Source organism: Schistocerca nitens, chromosome 2, assembly GCF_023898315.1.
Source record: "Schistocerca nitens isolate TAMUIC-IGC-003100 chromosome 2, iqSchNite1.1, whole genome shotgun sequence".
Lineage (NCBI taxonomy): Eukaryota > Metazoa > Arthropoda > Insecta > Orthoptera > Acrididae > Schistocerca > Schistocerca nitens.
In genome coordinates this window covers 1,137,731,438-1,137,756,410 of record NC_064615.1, presented here as the reverse complement: position 1 = coordinate 1,137,756,410, position 24,973 = coordinate 1,137,731,438, and positions in this window count along the sequence as shown.

Sequence of the window (24,973 nt, the reverse complement as noted above, 5' to 3'; positions counted from 1 at the left end):
TCCCTCGCTCCCTCACATTGACGAATTAACACACAATTTGCGTCCATATGAAATACTCTGGATTCCCTGCATTGTCCTTCTAAATCGAGATACGTTTCTACGGAAACGATAGGATTTTCTTTGGGGTTCCGCGTATCTGTTTTCCGATGCATTATTCCTCCTTTACTGCATCTCTCGCTTCCTCACATTGACGAATTAACACACAATTTGCGTCCATATGAAATACTCTGGATTCCCTGCATTGTCCTTCTAAATCGAGATACGTTTCTACGGAAACGATAGGATTTTCTTTGGGGCTCCGAGTATTTCTTTTCCGATGTATTATTCCTCCCTTACTGCATCCCTCGCTCCCTGACATTGACGAATTAACGCACAATTTGCGTCCATATGAAATACTCTGGATTCCCTGCATTGTCCTTGTAAATCGAGATACGTTTCTACGGAAACGATAGGATTTTCTTTGGGGTTCCGAGTATCTCTTTTCCGATGCATTATTCCTCATTTACTGCATCCCTCGCTCCCTCACATTGACGAATTAACACACAATTTGCGTCCATATGAAATACTCTGGGTTCCCTGCATTATCTTTCTAAATCGAGATACGTTTCTACGGAAACGATAGGATTTTCTTTTGGGAGTCGAATATCTCTTTTCCGATGCATTATTCCTCCTTTGCTGCATCCCTCGCTCCCTCACATTGACGAATTAACACACAATTTGCGTCCATATGAAATACTCTGGATTCCCTGCATTGTCCTTCTAAATCGAGATACGTTTCTACGGAAACGATAGGATTTTCTTTGGGGTTCCGAGTATTTCTTTTCCGATGTATTATTCCTCCCTTACTGCATCCCTCGCTCCCTGACATTGACGAATTAACACACAATTTGCGTCCATATGAAATACTCTGGATTCCCTGCATTGTCCTTGTAAATCGATATACGTTTCTACGGAAACGATAGGATTTTCTTTGGGGTTCCGAGTATCTCTTTTCCGATGGATTATTCCTCCTTTACTGCATCCCTCGCTCCCTCACATTGACGAATTAACACACAATTTGCGTCCATATGAAATACTCTGGGTTCCCTGCATTATCTTTCTAAATCGAGATACGTTTCTACGGAAACGATAGGATTTTCTTTTGGGAGTCGAATATCTCTTTTCCGATGCATTATTCCTCGTTTACTGCATCCCTCGCTCCCTCACATTGACGAATTAACACACAACTTGCGTCCATATGAAATACTCTGGGTTCCCTGCATTGTCCTTCTAAATCGAGATACGTTTCTACGGAAACGATAGGATTTTCTTTGGGGTTCCGAGTATCTCTTTTCCGATGCATTATTCCTCCTTTACTGCATCCCTCGCTTCCTCACATTGACGAATTAACACACAATTTGCGTCCATATGAAATACTCTGGATTCCCTGCATTGTCCTTCTAAATCGAGATACGTTTCTACAGAAACGATAGGATTTTCTTTGGGGTTCCGAGTATTTCTTTTCCGATGTATTATTCCTCCCTTACTGCATCCCTCGCTCCCTGACATTGACGAATTAACACACAATTTGCGTCCACATGAAATACTCTGGATTCCCTGCTTTGTCCTTGTAAATCGAGATACGTTTCTACGGAAACGATAGGATTTTCTTTGGGGTTCCGAGTATCTCTTTTCCGATGCATTATTCCTCCTTTACTGCATCCCTCGCTCCCTCACATTGACGAATTAACACACAATTTGCGTCCATATGAAATACTCTGGATTCCCTGCATTGTCCTTCTAAATCGAGATACGTTTCTACGGAAACAATAGGATTTTCTTTGGGGTTCCGCGTATCTCTTTTCCGATGCATTATTCCTCCTTTACTGCATCTCTCGCTTCCTCACATTGACGAATTAACACACAATTTGCGGCCATATGAAATACTCTGGATTCCCTGCATTGTCCTTCTAAATCGAGATACGTTTCTACGGAAACGATAGGATTTTCTTTGGGGTTCCGAGTATTTCTTTTCCGATGTATTATTCCTCCCTTACTGCATCCCTCGCTCCCTGACATTGACGAATTAACACACAATTTGCGTCCATATGAAATACTCTGGATTCCCTGCATTGTCCTTGTAAATCTAGATACGTTTCTACGGAAACGATAGGATTTTCTTTGGGGTTCCGCGTTTCTCTTTTCCGATGCATTATTCCTCCTTTACTGCATCTCTCGCTTCCTCACATTGACGAATTAACACACAATTTGCGTCCATATGAAATACTCTGGATTCCCTGCATTGTCCTTCTAAATCGAGATACGTTTCTATGGAAACGATAGGATTTTCTTTGGGGTTCCGAGTATTTCTTTTCCGATGTATTATTCCTCCCTTACTGCATCCCTCGCTCCCTCACATTGACGAATTAACACACAATTTGCGTCCATATGAAATACTCTGGATTCCCTGCATTGTCCTTGTAAATCGAGATAAGTTTCTACGGAAACGATAGGATTTTCTTTGGGGTTCCGCGTATCTATTTTCCGATGCATTATTCCTCCTTTACTGCATCTCTCGCTTCCTCACATTGACGAATTAACACACAATTTGCGTCCATATGAAATACTCTGGATTCCCTGCATTGTCCTTCTAAATCGAGATACGTTTCTACGTAAACGATAGGATTTTCTTTTGGGAGTCGAGTATCTCTTCTCCGATGCATTATTCCTCCTTTACTGCATCCCTCGCTCCCTCACATTGACGAATTAACACACAATTTGCGTCCATATGAAATACTCTGGATTCCCTGCATTGTCCTTCTAAATCGAGATACGTTTCTACGGAAACGATAGGATTTTCTTTGGGGTTCCGAGTATCTCTTTTCCGATGCATTATTCCTCCTTTACTGCATCCCTCGCTCCCTCACATTGACGAATTAACACACAATTTGCGTCCATATGAAATACTCTGGATTCCCTGCATTGTCCTTCTAAATCGAGATACGTTTCTACGGAAACAATAGGATTTTCTTTGGGGTTCCGCGTATCTCTTTTCCGATGCATTATTCCTCCTTTACTGCATCTCTCGCTTCCTCACATTGACGAATTAACACACAATTTGCGGCCATATGAAATACTCTGGATTCCCTGCATTGTCCTTCTAAATCGAGATACGTTTCTACGGAAACGATAGGATTTTCTTTGGGGTTCCGAGTATTTCTTTTCCGATGTATTATTCCTCCCTTACTGCATCCCTCGCTCCCTGACATTGACGAATTAACACACAATTTGCGTCCATATGAAATACTCTGGATTCCCTGCATTGTCCTTGTAAATCGAGATACGTTTCTACGGAAACGATAGGATTTTCTTTGGGGTTCCGAGTAACTCTTTTCCGATGCATTATTCCTCCTTTACTGCATCCCTCGCTTCCTCACATTGACGAATTAACACACAATTTGCGTCCATATGAAATACTCTGGGTTCCCTGCATTATCTTTCTAAATCGAGATACGTTTCTACGGAAACGATAGGATTTTCTTTTGGGAGTCGAATATCTGTTTTCCGATGAATTATTCCTCCTTTACTGCATCCCTCGCTTCCTCACATTGACGAATGAACACACAATTTGCGTCCATATGAAATACTCTGGATTCCCTGCATTGTCCTTCTAAATCGAGATACGTTTCTACGGAAACGATAGGATTTTCTTTGGGGTTCCGAGTATTTCTTTTCCGATGTATTATTCCTCCCTTACTGCATCCCTCGCTCCCTGACATTGACGAATTAACACACAATTTGCGTCCATATGAAATACTCTGGATTCCCTGCATTGTCCTTGTAAATCGAGATACGTTTCTACGGAAACGATAGGATTTTCTTTGGGGTTCCGAGTATCTCTTTTCCGATGCATTATTCCTCCTTTACTGCATCCCTCGCTCCCTCACATTGACGAATTAACACACAATTTGCGTCCATATGAAATACTCTGGATTCCCTGCATTGTCCTTCTAAATCGAGATACGTTTCTACGGAAACAATAGGATTTTCTTTGGGGTTCCGCGTATCTCTTTTCCGATGCATTATTCCTCCTTTACTGCATCTCTCGCTTCCTCACATTGACGAATTAACACACAATTTGCGTCCATATGAAATACTCTGGATTCCCTGCATTGTCCTTCTAAATCGAGATACGTTTCTACGGAAACGATAGGATTGTCTTTGGGGTTCCGAGTATTTCTTTTCCGATGTATTATTCCTCCCTTACTGCATCCCTCGCTCCCTGACATTGACGAATTAACACACAATTAGCGTCCATATGAAATACTCTGGATTCCCTGCATTGTCCTTCTAAATCGAGATACGTTTCTACGGAAACGATAGGATTTTCTTTGGAGTTCCGCGTATCTCTTTTCCGATGCATTATTCCTCCTTTACTGCATCTCTCGCTTCCTCACATTGACGAATTAACACACAATTTGCGTCCGTATGGAATACTCTGGATTCCCTGCATTGTCCTTCTAAATCGAGATACGTTTCTACGGAAACGATAGGATTTTCTTTGGGGTTCCGAGTATTTCTTTTCCGATGTAGTATTCCTCAGTTACTGCATCCCTCGCTCCCTCACATTGACGAATTAACACACAATTTGCGTCCATATGAAATACTCTGGATTCCCTGCATTGTCCTTGTAAATCGAGATACGTTTCTACGGAAACGATAGGATTTTCTTTGGGGTTCCGCGTATCTCTTTTCCGATGCATTATTCCTCCTTTACTGCATCTCTCGCTTCCTCACATTGACGAATTAACACACTATTTGCGTCCATATGAAATACCCTGGATTCCCTGCATTGTCCTTCTAAATCGAGATACGTTTCTACGGAAACGATAGGATTTTCTTTTGGGAGTCGAGTATCTCTTTTCCGATGCATTATTCCTCCTTTACTGCATCCCTCGCTCCCTCACATTGATGAATTAACACACAATTTCCGTCCATATGAAATACTCTGGATTCCCTGCATTGTCCTTCTAAATCGAGATACGTTTCTACGGAAACGATAGGATTTTCTTTGGGGTTCCGAGTATCTCTTTTCCGATGCATTATTCCTCCTTTACTGCATCCCTCGCTCCCTCATATTGACGAATTAACACACAATTTGCGTCCATTTGATATACTCTGGATTCCCTGCATTGTCCTTCTAAATCGAGATACGTTTCTACGGAAACGATAGGATTTTCTTTGGGGTTCCGAGTATCTCTTTTCCGATGCATTATTCCTCCTTTACTGCATCCCTCGCTCCCTCACATTGACGAATTAACACACAATTTGCGTCCATATGAAATACTCTGGATTCCCTGCATTGTCCTTCTAAATCGAGATACGTTTCTACGGAAACGATAGGATTTTCTTTGGGGTTCCGCGTATCTGTTTTCCGATGCATTATTCCTCCTTTACTGCATCTCTCGCTTCCTCACATTGACGAATTAACACACAATTTGCGTCCATATGAAATACTCTGGATTCCCTGCATTGTCCTTCTAAATCGAGATACGTTTCTACGGAAACGATAGGATTTTCTTTGGGGCTCCGAGTATTTCTTTTCCGATGTATTATTCCTCCCTTACTGCATCCCTCGCTCCCTGACATTGACGAATTAACGCACAATTTGCGTCCATATGAAATACTCTGGATTCCCTGCATTGTCCTTGTAAATCGAGATACGTTTCTACGGAAACGATAGGATTTTCTTTGGGGTTCCGAGTATCTCTTTTCCGATGCATTATTCCTCATTTACTGCATCCCTCGCTCCCTCACATTGACGAATTAACACACAATTTGCGTCCATATGAAATACTCTGGGTTCCCTGCATTATCTTTCTAAATCGAGATACGTTTCTACGGAAACGATAGGATTTTCTTTTGGGAGTCGAATATCTCTTTTCCGATGCATTATTCCTCCTTTACTGCATCCCTCGCTCCCTCACATTGACGAATTAACACACAATTTGCGTCCATATGAAATACTCTGGATTCCCTGCATTGTCCTTCTAAATCGAGATACGTTTCTACGGAAACGATAGGATTTTCTTTGGGGTTCCGAGTATTTCTTTTCCGATGTATTATTCCTCCCTTACTGCATCCCTCGCTCCCTGACATTGACGAATTAACACACAATTTGCGTCCATATGAAATACTCTGGATTCCCTGCATTGTCCTTGTAAATCGATATACGTTTCTACGGAAACGATAGGATTTTCTTTGGGGTTCCGAGTATCTCTTTTCCGATGGATTATTCCTCCTTTACTGCATCCCTCGCTCCCTCACATTGACGAATTAACACACAATTTGCGTCCATATGAAATACTCTGGGTTCCCTGCATTATCTTTCTAAATCGAGATACGTTTCTACGGAAACGATAGGATTTTCTTTTGGGAGTCGAATATCTCTTTTCCGATGCATTATTCCTCGTTTACTGCATCCCTCGCTCCCTCACATTGACGAATTAACACACAACTTGCGTCCATATGAAATACTCTGGGTTCCCTGCATTGTCCTTGTAAATCGAGATACGTTTCTACGGAAACGATAGGATTTTCTTTGGGGTTCCGAGTATCTCTTTTCCGATGCATTATTCCTCCTTTACTGCATCCCTCGCTTCCTCACATTGACGAATTAACACACAATTTGCGTCCATATGAAATACTCTGGATTCCCTGCATTGTCCTTCTAAATCGAGATACGTTTCTACAGAAACGATAGGATTTTCTTTGGGGTTCCGAGTATTTCTTTTCCGATGTATTATTCCTCCCTTACTGCATCCCTCGCTCCCTGACATTGACGAATTAACACACAATTTGCGTCCACATGAAATACTCTGGATTCCCTGCTTTGTCCTTGTAAATCGAGATACGTTTCTACGGAAACGATAGGATTTTCTTTGGGGTTCCGAGTATCTCTTTTCCGATGCATTATTCCTCCTTTACTGCATCCCTCGCTCCCTCACATTGACGAATTAACACACAATTTGCGTCCATATGAAATACTCTGGATTCCCTGCATTGTCCTTCTAAATCGAGATACGTTTCTACGGAAACAATAGGATTTTCTTTGGGGTTCCGCGTATCTCTTTTCCGATGCATTATTCCTCCTTTACTGCATCTCTCGCTTCCTCACATTGACGAATTAACACACAATTTGCGGCCATATGAAATACTCTGGATTCCCTGCATTGTCCTTCTAAATCGAGATACGTTTCTACAGAAACGATAGGATTTTCTTTGGGGTTCCAAGTATTTCTTTTCCGATGTATTATTCCTCCCTTACTGCATCCCTCGCTCCCTGACATTGACGAATTAACACACAATTTGCGTCCATATGAAATACTCTGGATTCCCTGCATTGTCCTTGTAAATCTAGATACGTTTCTACGGAAACGATAGGATTTTCTTTGGGGTTCCGCGTATCTCTTTTCCGATGCATTATTCCTCCTTTACTGCATCTCTCGCTTCCTCACATTGACGAATTAACACACAATTTGCGTCCATATGAAATACTCTGGATTCCCTGCATTGTCCTTCTAAATCGAGATACGTTTCTATGGAAACGATAGGATTTTCTTTGGGGTTCCGAGTATTTCTTTTCCGATGTATTATTCCTCCCTTACTGCATCCCTCGCTCCCTCACATTGACGAATTAACACACAATTTGCGTCCATATGAAATACTCTGGATTCCCTGCATTGTCCTTGTAAATCTAGATACGTTTCTACGGAAACGATAGGATTTTCTTTGGGGTTCCGCGTATCTCTTTTCCGATGCATTATTCCTCCTTTACTGCATCTCTCGCTTCCTCACATTGACGAATTAACACACAATTTGCGTCCATATGAAATACTCTGGATTCCCTGCATTGTCCTTCTAAATCGAGATACGTTTCTACGGAAACGATAGGATTTTCTTTGGGGTTCCGAGTATTTCTTTTCCGATGTAGTATTCCTCAGTTACTGCATCCCTCGCTCCCTCACATTGACGAATTAACACACAATTTGCGTCCATATGAAATACTCTGGATTCCCTGCATTGTCCTTGTAAATCGAGATACGTTTCTACGGAAACGATAGGATTTTCTTTGGGGTTCCGCGTATCTCTTTTCCGATGCATTATTCCTCCTTTACTGCATCTCTCGCTTCCTCACATTGACGAATTAACACACAATTTGCGTCCATATGAAATACCCTGGATTCCCTGCATTGTCCTTCTAAATCGAGATACGTTTCTACGGAAACGATAGGATTTTCTTTTGGGAGTCGAGTATCTCTTTTCCGATGCATTATTCCTCCTTTACTGCATCCCTCGCTCCCTCACATTGATGAATTAACACACAATTTCCGTCCATATGAAATACTCTGGATTCCCTGCATTGTCCTTCTAAATCGAGATACGTTTCTACGGAAACGATAGGATTTTCTTTGGGGTTCCGAGTATCTCTTTTCCGATGCATTATTCCTCCTTTACTGCATCCCTCGCTCCCTCATATTGACGAATTAACACACAATTTGCGTCCATTTGATATACTCTGGATTCCCTGCAATGTCCTTCTAAATCGAGATACGTTTCTACGGAAACGATAGGATTTTCTTTGGGGTTCCGAGTATCTCTTTTCCGATGCATTATTCCTCCTTTACTGCATCCCTCGCTCCCTCACATTGACGAATTAACACACAATTTGCGTCCATATGAAATACTCTGGATTCCCTGCATTGTCCTTCTAAATCGAGATACGTTTCTACGGAAACGATAGGATTTTCTTTGGGGTTCCGCGTATCTGTTTTCCGATGCATTATTCCTCCTTTACTGCATCTCTCGCTTCCTCACATTGACGAATTAACACACAATTTGCGTCCATATGAAATACTCTGGATTCCCTGCATTGTCCTTCTAAATCGAGATACGTTTCTACGGAAACGATAGGATTTTCTTTGGGGCTCCGAGTATTTCTTTTCCGATGTATTATTCCTCCCTTACTGCATCCCTCGCTCCCTGACATTGACGAATTAACGCACAATTTGCGTCCATATGAAATACTCTGGATTCCCTGCATTGTCCTTGTAAATCGAGATACGTTTCTACGGAAACGATAGGATTTTCTTTGGGGTTCCGAGTATCTCTTTTCCGATGCATTATTCCTCATTTACTGCATCCCTCGCTCCCTCACATTGACGAATTAACACACAATTTGCGTCCATATGAAATACTCTGGGTTCCCTGCATTATCTTTCTAAATCGAGATACGTTTCTACGGAAACGATAGGATTTTCTTTTGGGAGTCGAATATCTCTTTTCCGATGCATTATTCCTCCTTTACTGCATCCCTCGCTCCCTCACATTGACGAATTAACACACAATTTGCGTCCATATGAAATACTCTGGATTCCCTGCATTGTCCTTCTAAATCGAGATACGTTTCTACGGAAACGATAGGATTTTCTTTGGGGTTCCGAGTATTTCTTTTCCGATGTATTATTCCTCCCTTACTGCATCCCTCGCTCCCTGACATTGACGAATTAACACACAATTTGCGTCCATATGAAATACTCTGGATTCCCTGCATTGTCCTTGTAAATCGATATACGTTTCTACGGAAACGATAGGATTTTCTTTGGGGTTCCGAGTATCTCTTTTCCGATGGATTATTCCTCCTTTACTGCATCCCTCGCTCCCTCACATTGACGAATTAACACACAATTTGCGTCCATATGAAATACTCTGGGTTCCCTGCATTATCTTTCTAAATCGAGATACGTTTCTACGGAAACGATAGGATTTTCTTTTGGGAGTCGAATATCTCTTTTCCGATGCATTATTCCTCGTTTACTGCATCCCTCGCTCCCTCACATTGACGAATTAACACACAACTTGCGTCCATATGAAATACTCTGGGTTCCCTGCATTGTCCTTGTAAATCGAGATACGTTTCTACGGAAACGATAGGATTTTCTTTGGGGTTCCGAGTATCTCTTTTCCGATGCATTATTCCTCCTTTACTGCATCCCTCGCTTCCTCACATTGACGAATTAACACACAATTTGCGTCCATATGAAATACTCTGGATTCCCTGCATTGTCCTTCTAAATCGAGATACGTTTCTACAGAAACGATAGGATTTTCTTTGGGGTTCCGAGTATTTCTTTTCCGATGTATTATTCCTCCCTTACTGCATCCCTCGCTCCCTGACATTGACGAATTAACACACAATTTGCGTCCACATGAAATACTCTGGATTCCCTGCTTTGTCCTTGTAAATCGAGATACGTTTCTACGGAAACGATAGGATTTTCTTTGGGGTTCCGAGTATCTCTTTTCCGATGCATTATTCCTCCTTTACTGCATCCCTCGCTCCCTCACATTGACGAATTAACACACAATTTGCGTCCATATGAAATACTCTGGATTCCCTGCATTGTCCTTCTAAATCGAGATACGTTTCTACGGAAACAATAGGATTTTCTTTGGGGTTCCGCGTATCTCTTTTCCGATGCATTATTCCTCCTTTACTGCATCTCTCGCTTCCTCACATTGACGAATTAACACACAATTTGCGGCCATATGAAATACTCTGGATTCCCTGCATTGTCCTTCTAAATCGAGATACGTTTCTACAGAAACGATAGGATTTTCTTTGGGGTTCCAAGTATTTCTTTTCCGATGTATTATTCCTCCCTTACTGCATCCCTCGCTCCCTGACATTGACGAATTAACACACAATTTGCGTCCATATGAAATACTCTGGATTCCCTGCATTGTCCTTGTAAATCTAGATACGTTTCTACGGAAACGATAGGATTTTCTTTGGGGTTCCGCGTATCTCTTTTCCGATGCATTATTCCTCCTTTACTGCATCTCTCGCTTCCTCACATTGACGAATTAACACACAATTTGCGTCCATATGAAATACTCTGGATTCCCTGCATTGTCCTTCTAAATCGAGATACGTTTCTATGGAAACGATAGGATTTTCTTTGGGGTTCCGAGTATTTCTTTTCCGATGTATTATTCCTCCCTTACTGCATCCCTCGCTCCCTCACATTGACGAATTAACACACAATTTGCGTCCATATGAAATACTCTGGATTCCCTGCATTGTCCTTGTAAATGTAGATACGTTTCTACGGAAACGATAGGATTTTCTTTGGGGTTCCGCGTATCTCTTTTCCGATGCATTATTCCTCCTTTACTGCATCTCTCGCTTCCTCACATTGACGAATTAACACACAATTTGCGTCCATATGAAATACTCTGGATTCCCTGCATTGTCCTTCTAAATCGAGGTACGTTTCTACGGAAACGATAGGATTTTCTTTGGGGTTCCGAGTATTTCTTTTCCGATGTAGTATTCCTCAGTTACTGCATCCCTCGCTCCCTCACATTGACGAATTAACACACAATTTGCGTCCATATGAAATACTCTGGATTCCCTGCATTGTCCTTGTAAATCGAGATACGTTTCTACGGAAACGATAGGATTTTCTTTGGGGTTCCGCGTATCTCTTTTCCGATGCATTATTCCTCCTTTACTGCATCTCTCGCTTCCTCACATTGACGAATTAACACACAATTTGCGTCCATATGAAATACCCTGGATTCCCTGCATTGTCCTTCTAAATCGAGATACGTTTCTACGGAAACGATAGGATTTTCTTTTGGGAGTCGAGTATCTCTTTTCCGATGCATTATTCCTCCTTTACTGCATCCCTCGCTCCCTCACATTGATGAATTAACACACAATTTCCGTCCATATGAAATACTCTGGATTCCCTGCATTGTCCTTCTAAATCGAGATACGTTTCTACGGAAACGATAGGATTTTCTTTGGGGTTCCGAGTATCTCTTTTCCGATGCATTATTCCTCCTTTACTGCATCCCTCGCTCCCTCATATTGACGAATTAACACACAATTTGCGTCCATTTGATATACTCTGGATTCCCTGCATTGTCCTTCTAAATCGAGATACGTTTCTACGGAAACGATAGGATTTTCTTTGGGGTTCCGAGTATCTCTTTTCCGATGCATTATTCCTCCTTTACTGCATCCCTCGCTCCCTCACATTGACGAATTAACACACAATTTGCGTCCATATGAAATACTCTGGATTCCCTGCATTGTCCTTCTAAATCGAGATACGTTTCTACGGAAACGATAGGATTTTCTTTGGGGTTCCGCGTATCTGTTTTCCGATGCATTATTCCTCCTTTACTGCATCTCTCGCTTCCTCACATTGACGAATTAACACACAATTTGCGTCCATATGAAATACTCTGGATTCCCTGCATTGTCCTTCTAAATCGAGATACGTTTCTACGGAAACGATAGGATTTTCTTTGGGGCTCCGAGTATTTCTTTTCCGATGTATTATTCCTCCCTTACTGCATCCCTCGCTCCCTGACATTGACGAATTAACGCACAATTTGCGTCCATATGAAATACTCTGGATTCCCTGCATTGTCCTTGTAAATCGAGATACGTTTCTACGGAAACGATAGGATTTTCTTTGGGGTTCCGAGTATCTCTTTTCCGATGCATTATTCCTCATTTACTGCATCCCTCGCTCCCTCACATTGACGAATTAACACACAATTTGCGTCCATATGAAATACTCTGGGTTCCCTGCATTATCTTTCTAAATCGAGATACGTTTCTACGGAAACGATAGGATTTTCTTTTGGGAGTCGAATATCTCTTTTCCGATGCATTATTCCTCCTTTACTGCATCCCTCGCTCCCTCACATTGACGAATTAACACACAATTTGCGTCCATATGAAATACTCTGGATTCCCTGCATTGTCCTTCTAAATCGAGATACGTTTCTACGGAAACGATAGGATTTTCTTTGGGGTTCCGAGTATTTCTTTTCCGATGTATTATTCCTCCCTTACTGCATCCCTCGCTCCCTGACATTGACGAATTAACACACAATTTGCGTCCATATGAAATACTCTGGATTCCCTGCATTGTCCTTGTAAATCGATATACGTTTCTACGGAAACGATAGGATTTTCTTTGGGGTTCCGAGTATCTCTTTTCCGATGGATTATTCCTCCTTTACTGCATCCCTCGCTCCCTCACATTGACGAATTAACACACAATTTGCGTCCATATGAAATACTCTGGGTTCCCTGCATTATCTTTCTAAATCGAGATACGTTTCTACGGAAACGATAGGATTTTCTTTTGGGAGTCGAATATCTCTTTTCCGATGCATTATTCCTCGTTTACTGCATCCCTCGCTCCCTCACATTGACGAATTAACACACAACTTGCGTCAATATGAAATACTCTGGGTTCCCTGCATTGTCCTTGTAAATCGAGATACGTTTCTACGGAAACGATAGGATTTTCTTTGGGGTTCCGAGTATCTCTTTTCCGATGCATTATTCCTCCTTTACTGCATCCCTCGCTTCCTCACATTGACGAATTAACACACAATTTGCGTCCATATGAAATACTCTGGATTCCCTGCATTGTCCTTCTAAATCGAGATACGTTTCTACAGAAACGATAGGATTTTCTTTGGGGTTCCGAGTATTTCTTTTCCGATGTATTATTCCTCCCTTACTGCATCCCTCGCTCCCTGACATTGACGAATTAACACACAATTTGCGTCCACATGAAATACTCTGGATTCCCTGCTTTGTCCTTGTAAATCGAGATACGTTTCTACGGAAACGATAGGATTTTCTTTGGGGTTCCGAGTATCTCTTTTCCGATGCATTATTCCTCCTTTACTGCATCCCTCGCTCCCTCACATTGACGAATTAACACACAATTTGCGTCCATATGAAATACTCTGGATTCCCTGCATTGTCCTTCTAAATCGAGATACGTTTCTACGGAAACAATAGGATTTTCTTTGGGGTTCCGCGTATCTCTTTTCCGATGCATTATTCCTCCTTTACTGCATCTCTCGCTTCCTCACATTGACGAATTAACACACAATTTGCGGCCATATGAAATACTCTGGATTCCCTGCATTGTCCTTCTAAATCGAGATACGTTTCTACGGAAACGATAGGATTTTCTTTGGGGTTCCAAGTATTTCTTTTCCGATGTATTATTCCTCCCTTACTGCATCCCTCGCTCCCTGACATTGACGAATTAACACACAATTTGCGTCCATATGAAATACTCTGGATTCCCTGCATTGTCCTTGTAAATCTAGATACGTTTCTACGGAAACGATAGGATTTTCTTTGGGGTTCCGCGTATCTCTTTTCCGATGCATTATTCCTCCTTTACTGCATCTCTCGCTTCCTCACATTGACGAATTAACACACAATTTGCGTCCATATGAAATACTCTGGATTCCCTGCATTGTCCTTCTAAATCGAGATACGTTTCTATGGAAACGATAGGATTTTCTTTGGGGTTCCGAGTATTTCTTTTCCGATGTATTATTCCTCCCTTACTGCATCCCTCGCTCCCTCACATTGACGAATTAACACACAATTTGCGTCCATATGAAATACTCTGGATTCCCTGCATTGTCCTTGTAAATCGAGATAAGTTTCTACGGAAACGATAGGATTTTCTTTGGGGTTCCGCGTATCTATTTTCCGATGCATTATTCCTCCTTTACTGCATCTCTCGCTTCCTCACATTGACGAATTAACACACAATTTGCGTCCATATGAAATACTCTGGATTCCCTGCATTGTCCTTCTAAATCGAGATACGTTTCTACGGAAACGATAGGATTTTCTTTTGGGAGTCGAGTATCTCTTCTCCGATGCATTATTCCTCCTTTACTGCATCCCTCGCTCCCTCACATTGACGAATTAACACACAATTTGCGTCCATATGAAATACTCTGGATTCCCTGCATTGTCCTTCTAAATCGAGATACGTTTCTACGGAAACGATAGGATTTTCTTTGGGGTTCCGAGTATCTCTTTTCCGATGCATTATTCCTCCTTTACTGCATCCCTCGCTCCCTCACATTGACGAATTAACACACAATTTGCGTCCATATGAAATACTCTGGATTCCCTGCATTGTCCTTCTAAATCGAGATACGTTTCTACGGAAACAATAGGATTTTCTTTGGGGTTCCGCGTATCTCTTTTCCGATGCATTATTCCTCCTTTACTGCATCTCTCGCTTCCTCACATTGACGAATTAACACACAATTTGCGGCCATATGAAATACTCTGGATTCCCTGCATTGTCCTTCTAAATCGAGATACGTTTCTACAGAAACGATAGGATTTTCTTTGGGGTTCCGAGTATTTCTTTTCCGATGTATTATTCCTCCCTTACTGCATCCCTCGCTCCCTGACATTGACGAATTAACACACAATTTGCGTCCATATGAAATACTCTGGATTCCCTGCATTGTCCTTGTAAATCTAGATACGTTTCTACGGAAACGATAGGATTTTCTTTGGGGTTCCGCGTATCTCTTTTCCGATGCATTATTCCTCCTTTACTGCATCTCTCGCTTCCTCACATTGACGAATTAACACACAATTTGCGTCCATATGAAATACTCTGGATTCCCTGCATTGTCCTTCTAAATCGAGATACGTTTCTACGGAAACGATAGGATTTTCTTTGGGGTTCCGAGTATTTCTTTTCCGATGTATTATTCCTCCCTTACTGCATCCCTCGCTCCCTCACATTGACGAATTAACACACAATTTGCGTCCATATGAAATACTCTGGATTCCCTGCATTGTCCTTGTAAATCGAGATAAGTTTCTACGGAAACGATAGGATTTTCTTTGGGGTTCCGCGTATCTATTTTCCGATGCATTATTCCTCCTTTACTGCATCTCTCGCTTCCTCACATTGACGAATTAACACACAATTTGCGTCCATATGAAATACTCTGGATTCCCTGCATTGTCCTTGTAAATCGAGATACGTTTCTACGGAAACGATAGGATTTTCTTTGGGGTTCCGCGTATCTCTTTTCCGATGCATTATTCCTCCTTTACTGCATCTCTCGCTTCCTCACATTGACGAATTAACACACAATTTGCGTCCATATGAAATACTCTGGATTCCCTGCATTGTACTTCTAAATCGAGATACGTTTCTACGGAAACGATAGGATTTTCTTTGGGGTTCCGAGTATTTCTTTTCCGATGTATTATTCCTCCCTTACTGCATCCCTCGCTCCCTGACATTGACGAATTAACACACAATTTGCGTCCATATGAAATACTCTGGATTCCCTGCATTGTCCTTGTAAATCGAGATACGTTTCTACGGAAACGATAGGATTTTCTTTGGGGTTCCGAGTATCTCTTTTCCGATGCATTATTCCTCCAATACTGCATCCCTCGCTCCCTCACATTGACGAATTAACACACAATTTGCGTCCATATGAAATACTCTGGATTCCCTGCATTGTCCTTCTAAATCGAGATACGTTTCTACGGAAACGATAGGATTTTCTTTGGGGTTCAGAGTATTTCTTTTCCGATGTATTATTCCTCCCTTACTGCATCACTCGCTCCCTGACATTGACGAATTAACACACAATTTGCGTCCATATGAAATACTCTGGATTCCCTGCATTGTCCTTGTAAATCGAGATACGTTTCTACGGAAACGATAGGATTTTCTTTGGGGTTCCGAGTATCTCTTTTCCGATGCATTATTCCTCCTTTACTGCATCCCTCGCTCCCTCACATTGACGAATTAACACACAATTTGCGTCCATATGAAATACTCTGGGTTCCCTGCATTATCTTTCTAAATCGAGATACGTTTCTACGGAAACGATAGGATTTTCTTTTGGGAGTCGAATATCTCTTTTCCGATGCATTATTCCTCCTTTACTGCATCCCTCGCTCCCTCACATTGACGAATTAACACACAATTTGCGTCCATATGAAATACTCTGGATTCCCTGCATTGTCCTTCTAAATCGAGATACGTTTCTACGGAAACGGTAGGATTTTCTTTGGGGTTCCGAGTATCTCTTTTCCGATGCATTATTCCTCCTTTACTGCATCCCTCGCTCCCTCACATTGCCGAATTAACACACAATTTGCGTCCATATGAAATACTCTGCATTCCCTGCATTGTCCTTCTAAATCAAGATACGTTTCTACGGAAACGATAGGATTTTCTTTGGGGTTCCGAGTATCTCTTTTCCGATGCATTATTCCTCCTTTCCTGCATCCCTCGCTCCCTCACATTGACGAATTAACACACAATTTGCGTCCATATGAAATACTCTGGATTCCCTGCATTGTCCTTCTAAATCGAGATACGTTTCTACGGAAACGGTAGGATTTTCTTTGGGGTTCCGAGTATCTCTTTTCCGATGCATTATTCCTCCAATACTGCATCCCTCGCTCCCTCACATTGACGAATTAACACACAATTTGCGTCCATATGAAATACTCTGGATTCCCTGCATTGTCCTTCTAAATCGAGATACGTTTCTACGGAAACGATAGGATTTTCTTTGGGGTTCCCCATATCTCTTTTCCGATGCATTATTCCTCCTTTACTGCATCCCTCGCTTCCTCACATTGACGAATTAACACACAATTTGCGTCCATATGAAATACTCTGGATTCCCTGCATTGTCCTTCTAAATCGAGATACGTTTCTACGGAAACGAGAGTATTTTCTTTGGGGTTGCGAGTATCTCTTTTCCGATGCATTATTCCTCGTTTACTGCATCCCTCGCTCCCTCACATTGACGAATTAACACACAATTTGCGTCCATATGAAATACTCTGGGTTCCCTGCATTGTCCTTCTAAATCGAGATACGTTTCTACGGAAACGATAGGATTTTCTTTGGGGTTCCGAGTATCTCTTTTCCGATGCATTATTCCTAATTTACTGCATCCCTCGCTTCCTCACATTGACGAATTAACACACAATTTCCGTCCATATGAAATACTCTGGATTCCCTGCATTGTCCTTCTAAATCGAGATACGTTTCTACGGAAACGATAGGATTTTCTTTGGGGTTCCGAGTATTTCTTTTCCGATGTATTATTCCTCCCCTACTGCATCCCTCGCTCCCTGACATTGACGAATTAACACACAATTTGCGTCCATATGAAATACTCTGGATTCCCTGCATTGTCCTTGTAAATCGAGATACGTTTCTACGGAAACGATAGGATTTTCTTTGGGGTTCCGAGTATCTCTTTTCCGATGCATTATTCCTCCTTTACTGCATCCCTCGCTCCCTCACATTGACGAATTAACACACCATTTGCGTCCATATGAAATACTCTGGATTCCCTGCATTGTACTTCTAAATCGAGATACGTTTCTACGGAAACGATAGGATTTTCTTTGGGGTTCCGCGTATCTCTTTTCCGATGCATTATTCCTCCTTTACTGCATCTCTCGCTTCCTCACATTGACGAATTAACACACAATTTGTGTCCATATGAAATACTCTGGATTCCCTGCATTGTCCTTCTAAATCGAGATACGTTTCTACGGAAACGATAGGATTTTCTTTGGGGTTCCGAGTATTTCTTTTCCGATGTATTATTCCTCCCTTACTGCATCCCTCGCTCCCTGACATTGACGAATTAACACACAATTTGCGTCCATATGAAATACTCTGGATTCCCTGCATTGTCATTGTAAATCGAGATACGTTTCTACGGAAACGATAGGATTTTCTTTGGGGTTCCGAGTATCTCTTTTCCGATGCATTATTCCTCCTTTACTGCATCCCTCGCTCCCTCACATTGACGAATTAACACACAATTTGCGTCCATATGAAATTATCTGGGTTCCCTGCATTATCTTTCTAAATCGAGATACGTTTCTACGGAAACGATAGGATTTTCTTTTGGGAGTCGAATATCTCTTTTCCGATGCATTATTCCTCCTTTACTGCATCCCTCGCTCCCTCACATTGACGAATTAACACACAATTTGCGTCCATATGAAATACTCTGGATTCCCTGCATTGTCCTTCTAAATCAAGATACGTTTCTACGGAAACGATAGGATTTTCTTTGGGGTTCCGAGTATCTCTTTTCCGATGCATTATTCCTCCTTTACTGCATGCCTCGCTCCCTCACATTGACGAATTAACACACAGTTTGCGTCCATATGAAATACTCTGGATTCCCTGCATTGTCCTTCTAAATCGAGATACGCTTCTACGGAAACGATAGGATTTTCTTTGGGGTTCCCCGTATCCTTTTCCGATGCATTATTCCTCCTTTACTGCACCCCTCGCTTCCTCACATTGACGAATTAACACACAATTTGCGTCCATATGAAATACTCTGGATTCCCTGCATTGTCCTTCTAAATCGAGATACGTTTCTACGGAAACGAGAGTATTTTCTTTGGGGTTCCGAGTTTCTCTTTTCCGATGCATTATTCCTCGTTTACTGCATCCCTCGCTCCCTCACATTGACGAATTAACACACAATTTGCGTCCATATGAAATACTCTGGGTTCCCTGCATTGTCCTTCTAAATCGAGATACGTTTCTACGGAAACGATAGGATTTTCTTTGGGGTTCCGAGTATCTCTTTTCCGACGCATTATTCCTCCTTTACTGCATCCCTCGCTCCCTCACATTGACGAATTAACACACAATTTGCGTCCATATGAAATACTCTGGGTTCCCTGCAGTATCTTTCTAAAACGAGATACGTTTCTACGGAAACGATAGGATTTTCTTTTGGGAGTCGAGTATCTCTATTCCGATGCATTATTCCTCCTTTACTGCATCTATTCCTCCTTTACTGCATCCATCGCTCCCTCACATTGACGAATTAACACAAAATTTGCGTCCATATGATATACTTCGGATTCCCTGCATTGTCCGTCTATATCGAGATACGTTTCTACGGAAACGATAGGATTTTCTTTAGGGTTCCGAGTATCTCTTTTCCGATGCATTGTTCATCCTTTACTCCATCCCTCGCTCCCTCACATTGACGAATTAAGACACAATTTGCGTCCATATGAAATACTCTGGATTCCCTGCATTGTCCTTCTAAATCGAGATACGTTTCTACAGAAACGATAGGATTTTCTTTGGGGTTCCGAGTATCTCTTTTCCGATGCATTATTCCTCCTTTACTGCATCCCTCGCTCCCTCACATTGACGAATTAACACACAATTTGCGTCCATATGAAATACTCTGGATTCCCTGCATTGTCCTTCTAAATCGAGATACGTTTCTACGGAAACGACAGGATTTTCTTTGGGGTTCCGAGTATCGCTTTTCCGATGCATTATTCCTCCTTTACTGCATCCCTCGTTCCCTCACATTGACGAATTAACACACAATTTGCGTCCATATGAAATACTCTGGATTCCCTGCATTGTCCTTCTCAATCGGGTTTCGTTTCTACGGAAACGATAGGATTTTCTTTGGGGTTCCGAGTATCTCTTTTCCGATGCATTATTCCTCCTTTACTGCATCCCTCGCTCCCTCACATTGACGAATTAACACACAAATTGCGTCCATATGAAATACTCCGGGTTCCCTGCATTATCTTTCTAAAACGAGATACGTTTCTACGGAAACGATAGGATTTTCTTTTGGGAGTCGAGTATCTCTTTTCCGATGCATTATTCCACCTTTACTGCATCCCTCGCTCCCTCACATTGACGAATTAACACACAATTTGCGTCCATATGAAATACTCTGGATTCCCTGCATTGTCCTTCTAAATCGAGATACGTTTCTACGGAAACGATAGGATTTTCTTTGGGGTTCCGAGTATCTCTTTTCCGATGCATTATTCCTCCTTTACTGCATCCCTCGCTCCCTCACATTGACGAATTAACACACAATTTGTGTCCATATGAAATTCTCTGGATTCCCTGCATTGTCCTTCTAAATCGAGATGTGTTTCTACGGAAACGATAGGATTTTCTTTGGGGTTCCGAGTATCTCTTTTCCGATGCATTATTCCTCCTTTACTGCATCCCTCGCTCCCTCACATTGACGAATTAACACACATTTTGCGTCCGTATGAAATACTCTGTATTCATTGCATTGTCCTTCTAAATCGAGATACGTTTCTACGGAAACGATAGGATTTTCTTTGGGGTTCCGAGTATCTCTTTTCCGATGCATTATTCCTCCTTTACTGCATCCCTCGCTCCCTCACATTGCCGAATTAACACGCAATTTGCGTCCATATTAAATACTCTGGGTTCCCTGCATTATCTTTCTAAAACGAGATACGTTTCTACGGAAACGATAGGATTTTCTTTTGGGAGTCGAGTATCTCTTTTCCGATGCATTATTCCTCCTTTACTGCATCCCTCGCTCCCTCACATAGACGAATTAACACACAATTTGCGTCCATATGATATACTATGGATTCCCTGCATTGTCCTTCTAAATCGAGATACGTTTGTACGGAAACGATAGGATTTTCTTTGGGGTTCCGAGTATCTCTTTTCCAATGCATTATTCCCCCTTTACTGCATTTCTCGCTCCCTCACATTGACGAATTAACACACAATTTGCGTCCATATGAAATACTCTGGATTCCCTGCATTGTCCTTCTAAATCGAGATTCGTTTCTACGGAAACGATAGGATTTTCTTTGGGGTTCCGTGTATCGCTCATCCGATGCATTATTCCTCCTTTACTGCATCCCTCGCTCCCTCACACTGACGAATTAACACACAATTTGCGTCCATATGGAAAACTCTGGATTCCCTGCATTGTCCTTCTAAATCGAGATACGTTTCTACGGAAACGATAGGATTTTCTTTGGGGTTCCGTGTATCTCTTTTCCGATGCATTATTCCCCCTTTACTGCATTCCTCGCTCCCTCACATTGACGAATTAACACACAATTTGCGTCCATATGAAATACTCTGGATTCCCTGCATTGTCCTTCTAAATCGAGATACGTTTCTACGGAAACGAAAGGATTTTCTTTGGGGTTCCGAGTATCTCTTTTCCGATGCATTATTCCTCCTTTACTGCATGCCTCGGTCCCTCACATTGACGAATAAAGACACAATTTGCGTCCATATGAAATACTCAGGACTCCCTGCATAGTCCTTCTAAATCGAGATACGTTTCTACGGAAACAATAGGATTTTCTTTGGGGTTCCGAGTATCTCTTTTCCGAAGCATTATTCCTCCTTCACTGCATCCCTCGCTCCCTCACATTGACGAATTAACACACAATTTGCGTCCATATGAAATACTCTGGATTCCCTGCATTGTCCTTCTAAATCGAGATACGTTTCTACGGAAACGAGAGTATTTTCTTTGGGGTTCCGAGTATCTCTTTTCCGATGCATTATTCCTCCTTTACTGCATCCCTCGCTCCCTTACATTGACGAATTAACACACAATTTGCGTCCATATGAAATACTCTGGATTCCCTGCATTTTCCTTCTAAATCGAGATACGTTTCTACGGAAACGATTGGATTTTCTTTGGGGTTCCGAGTATCCCTTTTCCGATGCATTGTTCCTCCTTTACTGCATCCCTCGCTCCCTCACATTGACGAATTAACGCACAATTTGCGTCCATATGAAATACTCTGGATTCCCTGCATTGCCCTTCTAAATGGAGATACGTTTCTATGGAAACGATAGGATTTTCTTTGGGGTTGCGAGTATCTCTTTTCCGATGCATTATTCCTCCTTTACTGCATCCCTCGCTCCCTCACATTGACGAATTAACACACAAATTGCGTCCATATGAAATACTCTGAGTTCCCTGCATTGTCCTTCTACATCGGGATTCGTTTCTACGGAAACGATAGGATTTTCTTTGGGGTTCCGAGTATCTCTTTTCCGATGCATTATTCCTCCTTTACTGCATCCCTCGCTCCCTCACATTGCCGAATTAACACACAATTTGCGTCCATATTAAATACTCTGGGTTCCCTGCATTATCTTTCTAAAACGAGATACGTTTCTACGGAAACGATAGGATTTTCTTTTGGGAGTCGAGTATCTCTTTTCCGATGCATTATTCCTCCTTTACTGCATCCCTCGCTCCCTCACATAGGCGAATTAACACATAATTTGCATCCATATGATATACTATGGATTCCCTGCATTGTCCTTCTAAATCGAGATACGTTTCTACGGAAACGATAGGATTTTCTTTGGGGTTCCGAGTATCTCTTTTCCAATGCATTATTCCTCCTTTACTGCATTTCTCGCTCCCTCACATTGACGAATTAACACACAATTTGCGTCCATATGAAACACTCTGGATTCCCTGCATTGTCCTTCTAAATCGAGATACGTTTCTACGGAAACGACAGGATTTTCTTTGGGGTTCCGAGTATCTCTTTTCTGATGCATTATTCCTCCTTTACTGCATCCCTCGCTAACTCACATTGACGAATTAACACACAATTTGCGTCCATATGAAATACACTGGATTCCCTGCATTGTCCTTCTAAATCGAGGTACGTTTCTACGGAAACGATAGGATTTTCTTTGGGGTTCCGAGTATCTCCTTTCCGATGCATTATTCCTCCTTTACTGCATCCCTCGTTCCCTCACATTGACGAATTAACACACAATTCGCGTCCATATGAAATACTCTGGATTCCCTGCATTGTCCTTCTAAATCGGGATTCGTTTCTACGGAAACGATAGGATTTTCTTTGGGGTTCCGAGTATCTCTTTTCCGATGCATTATTCCTCCTTTACTGCATCCCTCGCTCCCTCACATTGCCGAATTAACACACAAATTGCGTCCATATGAAATACTCCGGGTTCCCTGCATTATCTTTCTAAAACGAGATACGTTTCTACGGAAACGATAGGATTTTCTTTTGGAAGTCGAGTATCTCTTTTCCGATGCATTATTCCTCCTTTACTGCATCCCTCGCTCCCTCACATTGACGAATTAACACACAATTTGCGTCCATATGAAATACTCTGGATTCCCTGCATTGTCCTTCTAAATCGAGATACGTTTCTACGGAAACGATAGGATTTTCTTTGGGGTTCCGAGTATGTCTTTTCCGATGCATTATTCCTCCTTTACTGCATCCCTCGCTCCCTCACAATGCCGAATTAACACACAAATTGCGTCCATATGAAATACTCCGGGTTCCCTGCATTATCTTTCTAAAACGAGATACGTTTCTACGGAAACGATAGGATTTTCTTTTGGGAGTCGAGTATCTCTTTTCCGATGCATTATTCCTCCTTTACTGCATCCCTCGCTCCCTCACATTGACGAATTAACACACAATTTGTGTCCATATGAAATACTCAGGATTCCCTGCATTGTCCTTCTAAATCGAGATACGTTACTACGGAAACGATAGGATTTTCTTTCGGGTTCCGAGTATCTCTTTTCCGATGCATTATTCCTCCTTTACTGCATCCCTCGCTCCCTCACATTGACGAATTAACACACAATTTGCGTCCGTATGAAATACTCTGGATTCCTTGCATTGTCCTTCTAAATCGAGATACGTTTCTACGGAAACGATAGGATTTTCTTTGGAGTTCCGAGTATCTCTTTTCCGATGCATTATTCCTCCTTTACTGCATCCCTCGCTCCCTCACAATGCCGAATTAACACACAATTTGCGTCCATATTAAATACTCTGGGTTCCCTGCATTATCTTTCTAAAACGAGATACGTTTCTACGGAAACGATAGGATTTTCTTTTGGGAGTCGAGTATCTCTTTTCCGATGCATTATTCCTCCTTTACTGCATCCCTCGCTCCCTCACATTGCCGAATTAACACACAAATTGCGTCCATATTAAATACTCTGGGTTCCCTGCATTATCTTTCTAAATCGAGATACGTTTCTACGGAAACGATAGGATTTTCTTTGGGGTTCCGAGTATCTCTTTTCCAATGCATTATTCCTCCTTTACTGCATTTCTCGCTCCCTCACATTGACGAATTAACACACAATTTGCGTCCATATGAAATACTCTGGATTCCCTGCATTGTCCGTCTAAATCGAGATTCGTTTCTACGGAAACGATAGGATATTCTTTCGGGTTCCGTGT